The 15,084-nt window shown below is 43.0% G+C and overlaps 1 long non-coding RNA gene across 1 annotated transcript; it reads right to left on the bottom strand.

Annotated features, from left to right (window-relative positions):
- Positions 1 to 5,660: 5,660 nt before the first annotated feature.
- LOC122675624 lies at positions 5,661 to 15,040 on the bottom strand. The gene is made up of 3 exons (XR_006335302.1): positions 14,797 to 15,040; positions 6,346 to 6,473; positions 5,661 to 5,715 (listed from the first exon to the last, which is right to left on the bottom strand). It is a non-coding gene; the product is annotated as an uncharacterized LOC122675624 (long non-coding RNA).
- Between the last annotated feature and the right edge of the window lie 44 nt (positions 15,041 to 15,084).

The following is a 15,084-nucleotide window of genomic DNA, read 5'->3' as shown; positions in this document are numbered from 1 at the left end:
AGACGTTTCAGAGCACAGTTCCAATCACCTCATCCTCCTGCTTAAAATCAACAAGTGGCTTCTCATTGTTCTCGGTACAGAAAACAAATCCTGATCTTGCTCTATGAGACTGCATGTTGCCTGGCTCCTGCCTACCCTGGAGGCTCATTCCCTACCAGGTCTGCTTCATTCTTAGTGCTCTAGACATGACTATCGTTGAGGTTCATTGGCACAGTGATAATAGCAACCACAGGGCCTTAGCACACGCTAGTCTTTTCACCTGAAACATTCTCTCCACACCCCATTTCTATCTCCCTAGTTAATTCCAGACACTCAGTTTCACTCCAGTGGAGTCAACACTTAATAAAGGAAGCCTTTCCTGACTTTTCATTGTTTATATGCACTACACCCTTGATAATCTGCTTAATATCTTGTCTCCAGACTACAAATGCCACGAAAGCAGGGACTGATGCTGACTCAGTTGGCAGGTTGCCAGTGCACCAGCTTGAACCACAAAATCTGGCATGAAGTCAGTGCTCGATCAATATTTGCTAAGTAAATAAATGGAACAACTAATTGTCTTATGTGTGCTAAGTTGCGTCTGACTCTTTCTGATGCCATGGACTGTAGCCAGAGAGGTTCCTCTGTCCATGGGATTTCCCAGGTAAGAATACTGGAGTGGGTTGCCATTTCCTTCTCCAGAGATCTTCCAGACCCAGGGATCGAACCCACATCTCCTTCGTTGCAGGCAGATTCTTTACCACTGAGCCACCGGGGAAGCCCAGTTGTCTTAAAGGATCAGCTGTTTCTGCATTAAGTGAAGGAATTACCATAGGCATGAGGCATAGAAAACTATGACTGATTCAAATCCCACCTCTGGATTGATTCAAGTTTGAATTTACACCCAGACTTAAAGGTGGCAAAGCAAAACGCTTGAGGAAAGCCAGTCTTCCTGAAAGGCAGTAAGGTAAAAGAAGCTTGTACCCTTTTGGACCATTTTTTCTGGTTATATGCCCAAGAGTAGGATTGCAGGATCATATGGTAGCTCTGTTTTTAGTTTTTTAAGGAACCTCTTTACTGTTTTCATACCCAAACTGCAACAGTGTTTACAATAGCCAAGACATGGAAGCAGCTTAAATGTCCATCAACAAAGGGATAGATAGAAAAGATGTGGTACATATATACAATCGAATATTATTAAGCCATTAAAAAGAATAAAATAATGCCATCTGAAGCAACATGGATGGATCTAGAGATGAGTAAAGTCAGAGAAAGATAAATATCTTATGATATCACTTATATGTGAAATCTTTTTAAAAAATGATACAAATTAACTTATACAAAACAAAACCAGGCTCCTAGACTTTGAGAACAAATTTATGGTTACCAGGCAGGGAGGGTGGGGAGAGGGAACGTTAGGGAGTTTGGGGTTGACATGTACACACTGCTCCATTTAAAATGGATAACCAACAAGAACCTACTGTATAGCACTGGGAACTCTGCTCAATGTTACATAACAACCTAAATGGGAAAGGAATTTGAAACAGAATACATATACATACAGGTATATGTATAACAGAATCACTTTGCTTTACACCGGAAACTAAAACAACATTGTTAATCAACTATACTTCAATATAAAATTAAAAGTTTTACAAAATAAAATATTTTCTAAAAGAGGAGGGGGCTTTCTTTCATGGAGGCAGAAGATGGAAGAGAGTCTGTGTATCACAGAACAGAGAACACAAGGGCTGCGGGAGGGAAAGAGAAGGAGAGACAGGAAACAAACCAGAGAGGAACACAGAGACCATGGCAAGGGAGTTTCAGTGCGGGGTTGACACTGGGCAGTAACCACAGGAAGCAAGAGACTTCACAGTGTTTCTGACAATGAATCTGCTATAAACATCCTTTCTATTCAGCTAACCTAGGCTGCACAGTGAAAGTCCATGGCCTGGGGTATTTTTCAGGCATGCAGGTGAATTTACAGTTTCTCTTCTGGGTGGGATAACAATACCAAGACCAGAGATGGCCAGCCAGTCATCACCAGGCTCACAAGCGAATTAAATTTTCCTTACAACTATGGGTTACATCTTCCTAAATGTTCTATAACACATACTCTTACAAATACAATTAAATGTCATTTGCATACTTAAATTGATCATGAAGCTTCATTATCTTCATGTTATAGGTTACAACCACTAGAAATAATTACAGTTTTATGGAGCTGCAGTATAATTGGAGACCAAAACATAAACTTTAAGAGGAATCCTGCGTTATATCAAAAGACTCAGAACATGTATAAATGAAAACTTAAAGATCTGTGCCTAACCATCAGATGTGAACAAAACTTAATCATTATGATCTTTTTGAGATGATAAATCACTTGCATCACACTTTGAATTTGAATAGAATCAATACTTGTGCCAATAAGACATTTTTCTCAAGATTTTTTAAGTCAAATTTCATAAACTATACCCTACCTTTTCATTTTCAGTTCAGTTCAGTTGCTCAGTCATGTACAACTCTATGCGACCCCATGAACTGCAGCATGCCAGACTTCCCTGTCTATCACCACTCCCAGGGCTTGCTCAGACTCATGTCCATTGAGTCGGTGATGCCATCCAACCATCTCATCCTCTCTCGTCCCCTTCTCCTCCTGCCTTTAGTCTTTGCCAGCATCAGGGTCTTTTCTAATGAGTCAATTCTTTGCATCAGGTGGCCAAAGGATTGGAGCTTCAGCTTGAGCATCAGTCCTTCCAATGAATATTCAGGGCTAATTTCCTTTAGGGTTGATTGATTTGGTCTCCTTGATGTCCAAGGAACAAGCAAGAGTCTTCTTCAACACCACAGTTCAAAAGCATCAGTTCTCCAGTGCTCAGCTTTCTTTATGGTCCAATTCCCACATCCACACTTGACTACTGGAAAAACCATAGCTTTGACTATATGGACTTTTGTCAGCAAGGTAATGTCTGCTTTTTAATACGCTGTCTAGGTTTGTCATAGCTTTTCTTCCAAGGAGCAAGTATCTATTAATTTCATGGCTGCAGTCACCATCTGCAGTGATTTTGGAGCCCAAGAAATATAGTCTCTCACTGTCTCCACTGTTTCCCCATCTATTTGCCATGAAGTGATGGGATTAGATGACATGATCTTAGTTTTCTGAATGTAGTTTCAAGCCAGTTTTTTCACTCTCCTCTTTCACTTTCATTAAGAGGCTCTTTAGTTCCTCTTCACTTTCTGCCATAAGGGTGGTGTCATCTGCATATCTGAGGTTATTGATGTTTCTCCTGGCAATGTTGATTCCAGGTTGTGCTTCATCCACTCTGGTATTTTGCATGATGTACTCTATACATAAGTTAAATAAGCAAGGTGACAATATACAGCCTTTGACGCACTCCTTTCCCAATTTGGAAACAGTCTGTTGTTCCATGTCCAGTTCTAACTGTTGCTTCTTGACCTACATACAGGTTTCTCAGGAAGCAGGTAAGGTGGTCAGGTATTCCCATCTCTTGAAGCATTTTCCACAGTTTGTTATGATCCACAAAGTCAAAAGCTTTGGCATAGTCAATGAAGCAGAGGTAGATATTTTTCTGGAATTCTCTGGCTTTTTCTATGATCCAGCGGATGTTGGCAATTTGATCTCTGGTTCCTCTGCCTTTTCTAAATCCAGAACATCTGAACACTGAAGCCTCGCTCGGAGAATTTTGAGCATGACTTTACTATTGTGTGAGATGAATGCAATTGTGCAGTAGTTTGAATATTCTTCAGCACTGCTTTTCTTTGGGATTGGAATGAAAACTGACTTTCCCCAGTCCTGTGGCCACGGCTGAGTTTTCCAAATTTGCTGGCATATTGAGTGCAGCACTTTCACAGCATCATCTTTTAGGATTTGAAATAGCTCCACTGGAATTCCATCACCTCCTATAGCTTTGTTCATAATGATGCTTCCTAAGGCCCACTTGACTTCACACTCCGAGATGTCTGGCTCTAGGTGACTGATCACATCATCTTGGTTATGTGGGTTATTAACATCTTTTTTGTATAGTTTTTCTGTGTATTCTTGCCACCTCTTTTTAATATCTTCTGCTTCTGCTAGGTCCATACTTTTTAATTTTAATCAAGTCTAAATTGAAATGTTTTTCAGCTTATTTTTATTTTCACACTCTTTTCTTTTTCGTTTCTTATGGTGCAACTTATATTTATTTTGTTGTATGCTATCTGATATTAATGTACGTCTACAAGGGTACTGTTTTAAATGGCTTTTATCATTATTACTGTTTTATATATAAGTAAACTATAATTTTTAGCATTAATATAATGCCTGGATATTTTACTATCTAATTTTTCTAGCATATTACCCAAAACTCCCTACTCAAATTTCACTTCTGGATAATTTGGACTTTTTAAAAATTAATTTCTTAATGTGGCTAAATTATAACCAAGTTTTACTTCTCTGAAATTTATAAAACAATGAGGGCATATTAATCATTTACCATATGGATAAAAATGGAGTGTCATTTAGCTTTCTACCATCTCTTGTGGTAATTTTCTCAAAGCAGTAGCAGTGTTATTAGTAACTGTATTCAAACTGTGATGCTGGAGATGACTCTTGAGTGTCCTAAAGGAAATCATTCCTGAATATTCATTGGAAGGACTGATGCTGAAGCTGAAGCTCCAATACTTTGGCCACCTGATGCGAAGAGCTGACTCACTGAAAAAGACCCTGATGCTGGGAAAGATTGAGGGCAGGAGAAGAGGGCAGCAGAGGATGAGATGATTAGATAGCATCACTGACTCAATAGACAAGAATTTCAGCAAACTCTGGGAGACAGTGATGGACAGGAGAGCCTGGCATGCTTGTAGCTCATGGGGTTGCAAAGAGTCAGACACGACTTAGCACCTGAACAACAACAAATCCATTATCCATTACCATAATACATAACAAACACAAAATTGGACAGCCTAAAACAATAAGCATTTATTTAGGTCATGATTCCGTAGATTCATCATTTGGGCTGGCCTTTGTTGGGAGATTCTTCTGGTGTTTACACCTTGGCCTATGTGTATGTGGCCTGCCTCTTGGTTGGAAGAGAGAACTGGGTGGTCTACGATGGCCTGGGTGGCTCATCTCTACTCTACCTGGCCTCTTATCCACCAGAAGAATGCTGGGGCTTTCTACACGGCAGGTACAATGGACAAAAGGCCCATAAAGCCTCACAAGACCCAGAGCTGAAGCTGCCACACTGTTACTTCTGATATTCTGTTGGACAAAGCAAGTCACAAGGGCAGCAAGATCCAAGGGATGGGAGGGATAAATCCCCCTCCTGATGAGAGGGGCTGTAAAGTCACATCACAAGAGCCTGAATAGAGGGAAGAGTGGGGAGATGAAAGGTTGTTGCTGAATGAAAAGATGCCGGGATTCTTGGCTTCCAGAGGAGAAGAACTCAGTCCGGGGCCAGAGACGAGGCTTGATCTCTCAGAGCTTTTGTGTAATAAAGTTTTATTAAAGTATAAAGGAGATAGGGAAAGCTTCTGACATAGGCATCAGAAAGGGGCAGAAAGAGTACCCCCCTGCTAGTCTTCAGCTGGATATTATATAGTCACTAGCAGTCTGTTAACCCACTCCAGTGTTCTTGCCTTGAGAATCCCAGGGACGGGGGAGCCTGGTGAGCTGCCGTCTATGGGGTCGCACAGGGTCAGACACGACTGAAGTGACTTAGCAGCAGCAGCAGCAGTCTGTTAATGAAAGAAAGGAATGTCTTAAAACTCAGAATGGCACCAGGCCCCTCATCCATAAGATGCATTTTGGGATAATCTTGGCACCAGATGATTCATCTCAGGCCATAAAACGATTGACTTGAATCTTGTAGAAGGGCAGATTACCATACAAATAGTTTCATTTACATAGATTAGGGGAACAATATCTGAGTATAACATACTGGTTTGTCAAGTAGGTTCTGAGCCATTAGGCACAACTGACTTGAAGACAGAGTCTGTGGTAAATGCATAGTATATTAACATAGCTTAAGACAAACATTTCCATAAGAAAAATGCATTGGTTAACTCAAGGTTTGAGAATAGTTAACTTCAAGTGAAACCAGGTGTCATTATGGCAACACAGTATTTTAAGAGAAACTTCCTTTTAAATTTGTATAGAGAAGGAAAAAAATATCGCTAGTTTGTTTCCTCCTGCCGCTTAAGAGAGATTAAAAATGTCTGACACTTGCAGCCTATTTCCTCCATTTGGAGACCCCTGGCCTTCCTGCCTGTTACCCTCTCAGAACCAAGGCCAGTTTTCAGTCAAATTTGCCACAGGCCACTCTTTGGCCTCAATTGTTCACATCCCTGCAACTGAAGAAGTCTCACCTCCTCCCAAGATCCCCCAAGGTCTCATCTGGTCCCAGGACTAGGTTTAAAGTCCAGGGTATCGTGGTCTATACTAGGTCGGATGCTGGTCCTTAGGTGTGGCTCCTCTCGGTCCAGAGACCTGCAGACTACAAACAGGAGTGGTCTGTCCCACACGCCCAACACATAGCAGCAAAAGGAGGAAGGACAACCAGGATAAATGCTTCCATTTGACAAGGGGAGGAATGGGATGCACAGAACAATCGCTGGTCCACAGCAATTCTGAAATCACCAGGAAAATGACCACAGGGCACACAGGGACAGAAAGTGTTCTCTGAGTCAGCAAGTTCCACTTACTGGGAGGGTTCCCCAAGCTGTATCTGCCATCCTGGATATCCCTCCTTTTCCAGCATTTTTTTTTTGGTCACTTTGGAAAATATGCCCTTTGAGCAGCTGTCTTAAACTATGCCGCCTTTAGCAAGTTGGGAGTCCAGAGGCCTTTAAACTGTCCACTTCCCTTAGGCCAGCAGGTGGCGCTTTGTTCCAGTGAAAGTGAAAGTGGCTCGGTCGTGTTCCGCTCTGCGATCCCATATACTGTACAGTCCACGGAATTCTCCAGGCCTGAATACTGGAGTGGGTAGCCTATCCCTTCTCCAGGGGATCTTCCCAACTCAGGGATCAAATCCAGGTCTCCCGCATCACAGGCAGATTCTTTATCAGCTGAGCCACAAGGGAAGCCCAAGAATACTGGAGTGGGAAGCCTATCCCTTCTCCAACGGATCTTCCCATCCCAGGAATTGAACCAGGGTCCCCTTCATTGCAGGCAGATTCTTTACCAACTGAGCTATTCTATCTTCTTCCATTGCTCAGTCGTGTCCAACTCTTTGTGACCTAATGGACTGTAGCCCACCAGGCTCTGTCCATGGGATTCTCCAGGCAAGAATACTGGAGTGGGTTGCCACTTCCACTCCCCAAAAAGTTTGTGGCGATGTCAACAATGGGGCTGAATAAAGTATCTTTCACCATGTCCCCCACCTCAACAACAAAAATTTAGTATCCATTCAGAGACAAAAGTGCTGTTGTAAAAATTGGGATCCAGTACTATATGCCATGGAACCAGGCAAGTCTCGTCCACCCAGGTCTCAGGTAATAGACATTCAGACCTCAGTCCCAGCTGTGGGATCTGCAGTAGCCTGTGGCCTCTTGACCGTTGTCTGGGAGCCATGGAAAAACACTGTCTTAAACAATCACCCATGAAAAACAGCTTTTGTAGGACTCCAGGTTTCCAGTGGATGAGCTCCAGCACATACTTAGAGTGAATAAATGTGTTTCGAAGACATGGACAAGGTAACAGAAGCAGTTTGACGTGACCTGCATCACTCCTGCCCTAAGGTAGCACAGCTGAGAGAACATCTCAGCCCACAAGGTCACAAAGGAAAGTGACAAGGGACAAAGAAGATCATTACATGACTATAAAGGGGTCAGTTCATCAAGAAGATACAACACATACACATGTTATAGATATAGATAGAAATAAAGATATAATTTGGATCCATCCAGTATTGGAGCATCTAAGTATATTAAGCAAATATTAATAGAGCTGAAGGGAGAAGTGGACAGCAATACAAGAACAATAGAGAACTTCAGTACCCCGTTTCAACAATGGATAGGTGATCCAGACAGAAAATGAATAAATAAACATAGGTCTTGAAATATGCTTTAGACCAGATGAACCTAATACATATACACAGAACATTTCATCCAAGGAAGAAGCTCCTTGACATTGGTCTGGGAAGAGATTAATTGGCTGGCACCAAAAGCACAGGCAATAAAAAAAAAGGCAAGTCAAACCACATCAAACTAAAATGCGTCTGCACAGCAAACACACAATCAACAAAAGGAAAAGGCAACTGACTGAATGGGACAAAATATTTGCAAATCATATATCTGATAAGGAGTTAACATCCAAAATACATAAAAAACTCATACAACTCAACAGCAGGAAAACAATCCAGTTAAAAGATGCTCAAAAGACCTGAAAAGACATTTTTCCAAGGAAGATATTCAAAAGGCCAACAGGTACATCAAAGGGTGCTCACGTCACTAATCACCGGGGAAATGCAAATCAAAACCACAATGAGACAGCACTTCACATCTGTTAAAATGACTAATATCAAGAAGAAAAGAAAGTACAAATGCTGTTGACAATGTGGACAAAAGGGAACCCCTGTACACTGTTGGTGGGAACATAATAAACTGGCACAGTTCCTCAAAGAATAAAAAGTAGAACTGTCACAGGACCCAGCCATCCCACTTCTGCAAATAAACCCAAAGGAAATGAAATCACTGTGTTGAAGAAATAACTGCCTCCTCCTATTCAAAGCAGCATTATTTACAATAATCTTCCCTTGTGGCTCAGATGGAAATGAGTCCATCTGCAATGTGGGAGACCTGGGTTCGATCCCTGGGTTGGGAAGATCCCCTGGAGGAGGAAATGGCAACCCACTTGCCTGGGAAATCCCATGGACAGAGGAACCTGGTGGGCTACAGTCCATGGGGTCGCAAAGAGTCAGACACAACTGAGCGACTAACAAAGACATGGAAATAACCTTAGTGTCCATCTACAGATACATGGCTGAAGATGTAGTCTATGCAATAACAGATGGACCTTGAGGATATTATGCCAAGTGAAATGTCAGATGAAGACAAAGACTGTATGATTTCATTTATATGTGGAATCTAAAAAACAAACACAAGAGTCCCTTTCCTAAAGAGAAATTTTAATTTCAATGTAATTAAACAGCTTAGAATGTCCTGAACCAAGGGAGGTATACGTGTCTTCTAATCCCAGACTCAAGAGAGAATAGACCTTAAGACATTTTTCCTCACCTGAGAGACACATTTCCTGCGGCCTTTCTTTGCTAGATTTTTTTTTTTTGCTAGTGGGTGGCTTTGCCCAGGTTCACCCTGTCACTGAGGGTCAGTTCTGCAAGGGTTCCCTCTGATTCTCTCCAGGTCACTCCCAAGTATTCACAGGGCCAAAGTCTTGTCTCCTCTTACCCTGATGTCAGTTAAACCAAGACTTTGGCTTACTGAGATCAGCAAATGCTCCCAGGGCAGTGCTGCCTTCTTGTGGCTTCTGGCTTCTCTGTTTTTTTGGCCCCTGGAGACACACACTTCCTGTAGTCCAGGACACTCCAAGCTATGAAAAAAATGATCTCAGTTGGGCAAGATAAGCAACACTTAGAAGAGTTGGGAGGCAAACCCCAAGTCCACTTGGAGGAATGCACATTCACCCCAGGACTTGGGGATTCCCCAGGAGAACAGCCCAGAAACACGAGCTTCCAGTACATCCCTGCACAGCAAGTATGAACAAGGACCCACAGGGATCACAGAAAACAGAACTGGAATGAGAACCGAGCTGGTTATTTGATAGTATGCTGGTACATTGTACCCAGCACTGCTACATGTTCTGTAACTCCAGGGTTTTTCATCATGTCTAGTGACCACATTCTGCTAGAAACAGAAGTCATTACATATATTTTAAAACATGGTTTTAGTTACATGCAATATAACTTCAGGAGGCTCAGTGGTAAAGAATCTGCCTGCCATTTCAGGAGACGTGGGAGACAGGCGGTTTTGATCCCTGGGTACAGAAGATCCCCTGGAGGAAGAAATGGCAACCCACTCCAGTATCCTTGCCTGGAGAATCCCGTGGACAGAGGAGCCTAGCATTGCAAAGCCTGGGGTTGGAAAGAGTCGGACTCTGAGCTCGCACGCACTTTAACTTCAACTTATTTTCTTTTCTCCTTATATAAAAGCTTTTCAATTTACTTTTCCTGTTTGCTGAGCAACCTGTTTTTTTAAAGTTATTTTATCAAAAAGAAAATTATCGGACTTCCCTGGTGGTAACAGTGGATAAGAATATGCCTGCCAATGCAGAGGACTCAGGATCGATCCTTGGTACAGGAGGATTCCACATGCTGCAGAGCAACCAAGCCCATGTGCCATTACTACTGAGCCCGCACTCTAGAGCCCACGAGGCACAGCTCCTGAAGCCCGTGTGCCTGGAGCCTGTGCTCTGCAACAAGAGAAGCCACGGCAAAGAGAGCACACAACTAGAGAGTAACCCCCACTTTCTACAACAAGAGAAAGCCCATGCACAACAACGAAGACACAGCAGAACCAAAAAATAAATAAAATAAGAAAATTACCTTACTTAGTAAGGCATATAATGTATCATTGTAAACAATAGTTTAAAATGACAGTTATTATAAACACACTACTATATATAAAACAGATAAGCAACAAGGACCTACTGTATAACACAAGGAACTATGCTCAATATTTTGTGTTAACCTATAAGGGAAAAGCATCTGAAAAAGAATATACCCATATTATTATAATATACCTACATATAAAGCTGAATCAGTTTGCTGCATACCTGAAACTAACACAACACTGTAAATCAACTCTACTCCAATCAAAATAAATAAATAAGAAAAACTACGCAGCTACTGAAAGCTTTTTTAAAATAATCTTCATATAAGACACATAATTAAATTGTATTTATTTACATAGGATAATGCATATTTCCTTTGCCATAATGGAAAATAATATTTTTAAAAGAATATGTGTTTATATATATATATATATATATATAAAATCTGTCTGAATCACTTTGCTGTATAATGGGAATTAACACCATTGTTAATTAACCATACTTCAACTTAAAAAATTACATTTCCTTTGGGGCTTACCAAGCATGTATGTCTAAACTCAGAATGCAGAGTGAGGTCATACATGCAGAAGGTGTGATAGCTGAGTGTTTTTATTTTCCTTTTTGGCCCAAACACCTGTTTGAGTTCAGGACCCATCACTGGTCCAAGTGATGTTCCAGTTATTTAGTTTATCTTAAAAAGTTTTTAAACAAAACAAAACTGCAGTGAATGAGTTGGGGTCATCAGCCAAAGTGGAGGTACATTGAGGGTAACCATGGGAGGAAGTGGCCCAGTGATTGGGGGGTGGGGTGTGCATGTTGATGATTTTTAAGATGGGTGGGTGGGATTTCTAGTTTAGAAATAAATTTATGTGATTAATTAAGGAATATTGACAAACAATTTTTGAGGTTTTGCCTAAAAATGCTGGGTCAGCACTTGCTAGAGCTTCAGGCAGAGGTGACTGGTGCCCGCAGAAAGACTCTGGGCAGAGAATTAACAACTGAGCAACAGCCCCACTGTCAGCAAAATCTAGTCTACAGTTTTCCAGCTGACCATTAAATAGGATATAATCCCATATTCACAAATCCTTGTGAAACCACTGGCCCTTTCTCTGGCTTCCGCTTGATTTTTCTATTTGCCTCTTGCACCGATCCTGTAGTTTCTGTTCCTTTTGGCCAAATGTAGTAGCCTCCTCACCTGACTGCAGCAGCTTCCAATGAGGTCTTGCTGCCCTCAAGCTTAGGCACTTGCGCTCACTACAAATCATCACTTGACATCTGCCTCTACATGGATGAAGTCACGGGCCACAATACCCCGTGGAAGTAGTTCAGGGTGCAGATCAGGAACAAGGCACTCTGCGTTCCAGGAAAAACTGGCAGAACAGGGCTTTGGGTAGGTAGATATTTTCAGGAGAATTTATGAGCCCAATTTTTCCATCTCCTTGTATCTAGAAAAGTGCTAGAATCATTAACAGTGACATCTGCCCCTAGCAGCGAGCCTCTGCTGAAATGTGTGCTTGAACTCCCTTCACTAAAATCATATATAACACTGACCTCCCCCCACCTCTTCAGAGAACTTCCTCAGTTATCTGAGAGGTTGTCTCCCAGGCAACACTCATTTTCCCCAAATAAAGCTTAACTCCCAACTCTCACATTGTACATTTTTATTTTCCAGTCGACACTGATCTTATACACGGTTGCTATAGTCACCTTCACACCCATAATCATATCGCTTCTTTGAAAAACCATCAAGATGCACCCCCCCACAAGTGGGTCACTTCCTCCCACGGTTATCCTCAAAGTACCACCTCCTCAAGCCACTCTGGCTGATGACCACACCTCATTAACTGCAGGAGGTCTTTTTGCTTTCCTTGTTATTGAGTCTTAGGACTCAAGATGTCTGTTGTTGTCCTGTCCAACTCTTTTGCGACCCCACAGACTGTAGCCAGCCAGGCCCCTCTGTCATGGGATTCTCCAGGCAAGAATACTGGAGTAGGTTGCCATTTCCTCCTCCAGGGGATCTTCCCAACCCAGGGACTGAACCCAGGTCTTCTGAGTCTCCTGCACTAGCAGATGGATTCTTTACCACTAAGCCACTTGGAAACCAAGCCAGATGTCTACCCCAACGCTGGTGGGAGAGAACCAAGGTGTCTGGATCCCAAGAATGAGGGTGATGTGGACTTTCCAATTTCAGACCCTGTGGTTTATCACCTTCATATTCTTAATCACCTATAAAATAAGCGAAATTCACAAAGACAAGCCTGAACTTTCCCCTGTAGGCAACAGTTAATTAGGTTTGAGCAAAGGATGATTCTTCCATCTGCATGTTTTCTTCCTTTTCTCTGCAGTGACGAGGACACCTTCCTCATTATTACCCTAAGGCTTGAGTCCTTGTCCTTGCCTCCCAGTGTGGACGGTGGCAGGTCCCATTGCATCCACTTGACTCAAGTCCCCTTTGACAAGGGTCTGAGTGTTATTGAACCAGGGTCATCTGTGATGTGCAGGAGGCCAAACGCTGAGACTGTGTATGCAATTCCAGCACACACAGAGTGTGTGCAGCAGAGAAATGGCTCATTCACAAGACAGCCGAGTGAGGAGATGAGAGAACAAATCTTGAATCTGCCTGTCCTATGTTGAGGGGCTTGAGGTATTTATGAGATAAGGAAGCAGGTGATCTCAAGCACGGGGAAGATTGGAATCAGGAAACAGTTGAGGCTCCGGTGTCTCTGACTTGCATGCTTTTTCATGAGAGGCATGGTCAAAAATGGAAGCCCTTAGCATGATCTGAGGGTGGAGTTTCCAGCTTACTGACGTCAAAAGGTCATTCATCAGACACCTGGCACAGACCCAGTTTTAGGGTTGGTGATCCCAACCAGTCTTAACCAGCTTGAACTGACCAGGTGTTCACCCCAATTTCCTGGAAAACAACTAAAATCTGTTTTATTGTAGTGACCATACGTCACAGTTGTTCTCTATTGGCGTGGCTAAGGAGTCAAATGAAATGAAATGAAAAGATGATTTCTCCTTGGATGGAAAGCTGTAACAAATCTAGACAGCATATTAAAAAGCAAAGATATCACTTTGCCAACAAAGTCCATCTAGTCAAAGCTATGGTTTTTCTAGTAGTCAAGTATGGATGTGAGAGGTGGACTATAAAGAAAGCTGAGTGCCGAAGAATTGATGCTTTTGAACTGTGGTTCTGGAGAAGACTCTTGAGAGTCCCGTGGACAGCAAGGAGATCAAACCTGTCCATCATAAAGAAAATCAACATTGGAAGGACTGATGCTGAAGTTGAAGCGTCAATATTTTGACCACCTAATGCAAAGACCAGACTCATTGGAAAAGACCCTGATGCTGGGAAAGTGTTTCTCACTCAGTCATGTCCGATTCTTGGTGATCCCATGGACGGTAGCCCACCAGGTTCCTCTGTCCATGGAATTTTCCAGGCAAGAATACCTGAGTAGGTTGCCATTCACTTCTCCAGGGGATCTTCCAGGCCCAGGAATCGAACCCACGTCTCCTGCACTGCAGGCAGATTTTTTACCATCTGAGCCACTAGACTGAGGGCAAAAGGAGAAGTGGGTGGCAGAGGATAAGATGGTTAGATAGTATCACCGACAGTGGACATGCATTTGAGCAAACTTCCAGAGATAGTGAAGGACAGTGAAGCCTGGAGTGCTGCAGTCCATGGGGTCACAAAGAGTCGGACACAACTTATTGACCAAAAAACAACAAAAAGGAGTCAAAAGTAAATAAGTGAGTTTGGTCAATGAAGGCAGGTTAAAAGCAGAACTTTCAGCAAGCTGTTCCTTGAGCTAGGTTTTTTTTTGGCCATGCCCACAACATGTGGGATCTTAGTTCTCTGACCAAGGATGGAACCTGCACCCCCTGCATTGGAAGGGCACAGTCCTAACCACTAGACTGCCAAGGAAGTCCCTCCTTTAGCTGCTACTCTGACAAGCTCAAGAATCTTGTTAGTCACCAGTTTCTGTTAATCCTATGTGGTTGCTTTTTTTTTTTTTTTAAACCAAATGGGGCAGGGTTTCCTGTTGGACCTGTTCTACCCATTTATCTTGCCACCCGAATGAGTCTCCAGCCAAGTGGAGGGCCTCTCCTGGTGGAGCTGAGGTAGGGGTCCGCTCCTCTTGAACGGGATACTTCCAGTGACCAGGCATGCCGCAGAGACGCGTGAAGGCACGATCGACAGGGTGAGAAGGAGGTCAATAACTAACTACCCCTACCCAAGTTTATACCTAACAGAGGAGGGTTCGGAGGAGAGAGCTTTGCCTCGTGTGCTACAAACAGGTAAACTAAAGCTTGCATTTCTCGTCCCCTTGGTTCTGGAACTACGGTGCTCACAGGTCAAAGAGCGTCCACGGTCCAACCTGATGCTGCCCTGCAGGGTGACCACGCCGGTCGGAGGACTGGAAGTGACACCCACAAAGACCGCTTTGGCGGCCCAGCACCCATCCTGCCGCGCGGCCGCGGTCAGCGGAAACCCTCCGCCTGTGATTGGCGGCTCCTCCCGGGAGCCTGGCCCC

The sequence above is a fragment of the Cervus elaphus genome, chromosome 19, assembly GCF_910594005.1.
Source record: "Cervus elaphus chromosome 19, mCerEla1.1, whole genome shotgun sequence".
NCBI classification, from domain to species: domain Eukaryota; kingdom Metazoa; phylum Chordata; class Mammalia; order Artiodactyla; family Cervidae; genus Cervus; species Cervus elaphus.
Note: the sequence above shows the minus strand (reverse complement) of the source record. Positions and strands in the feature narration are given on the sequence as shown.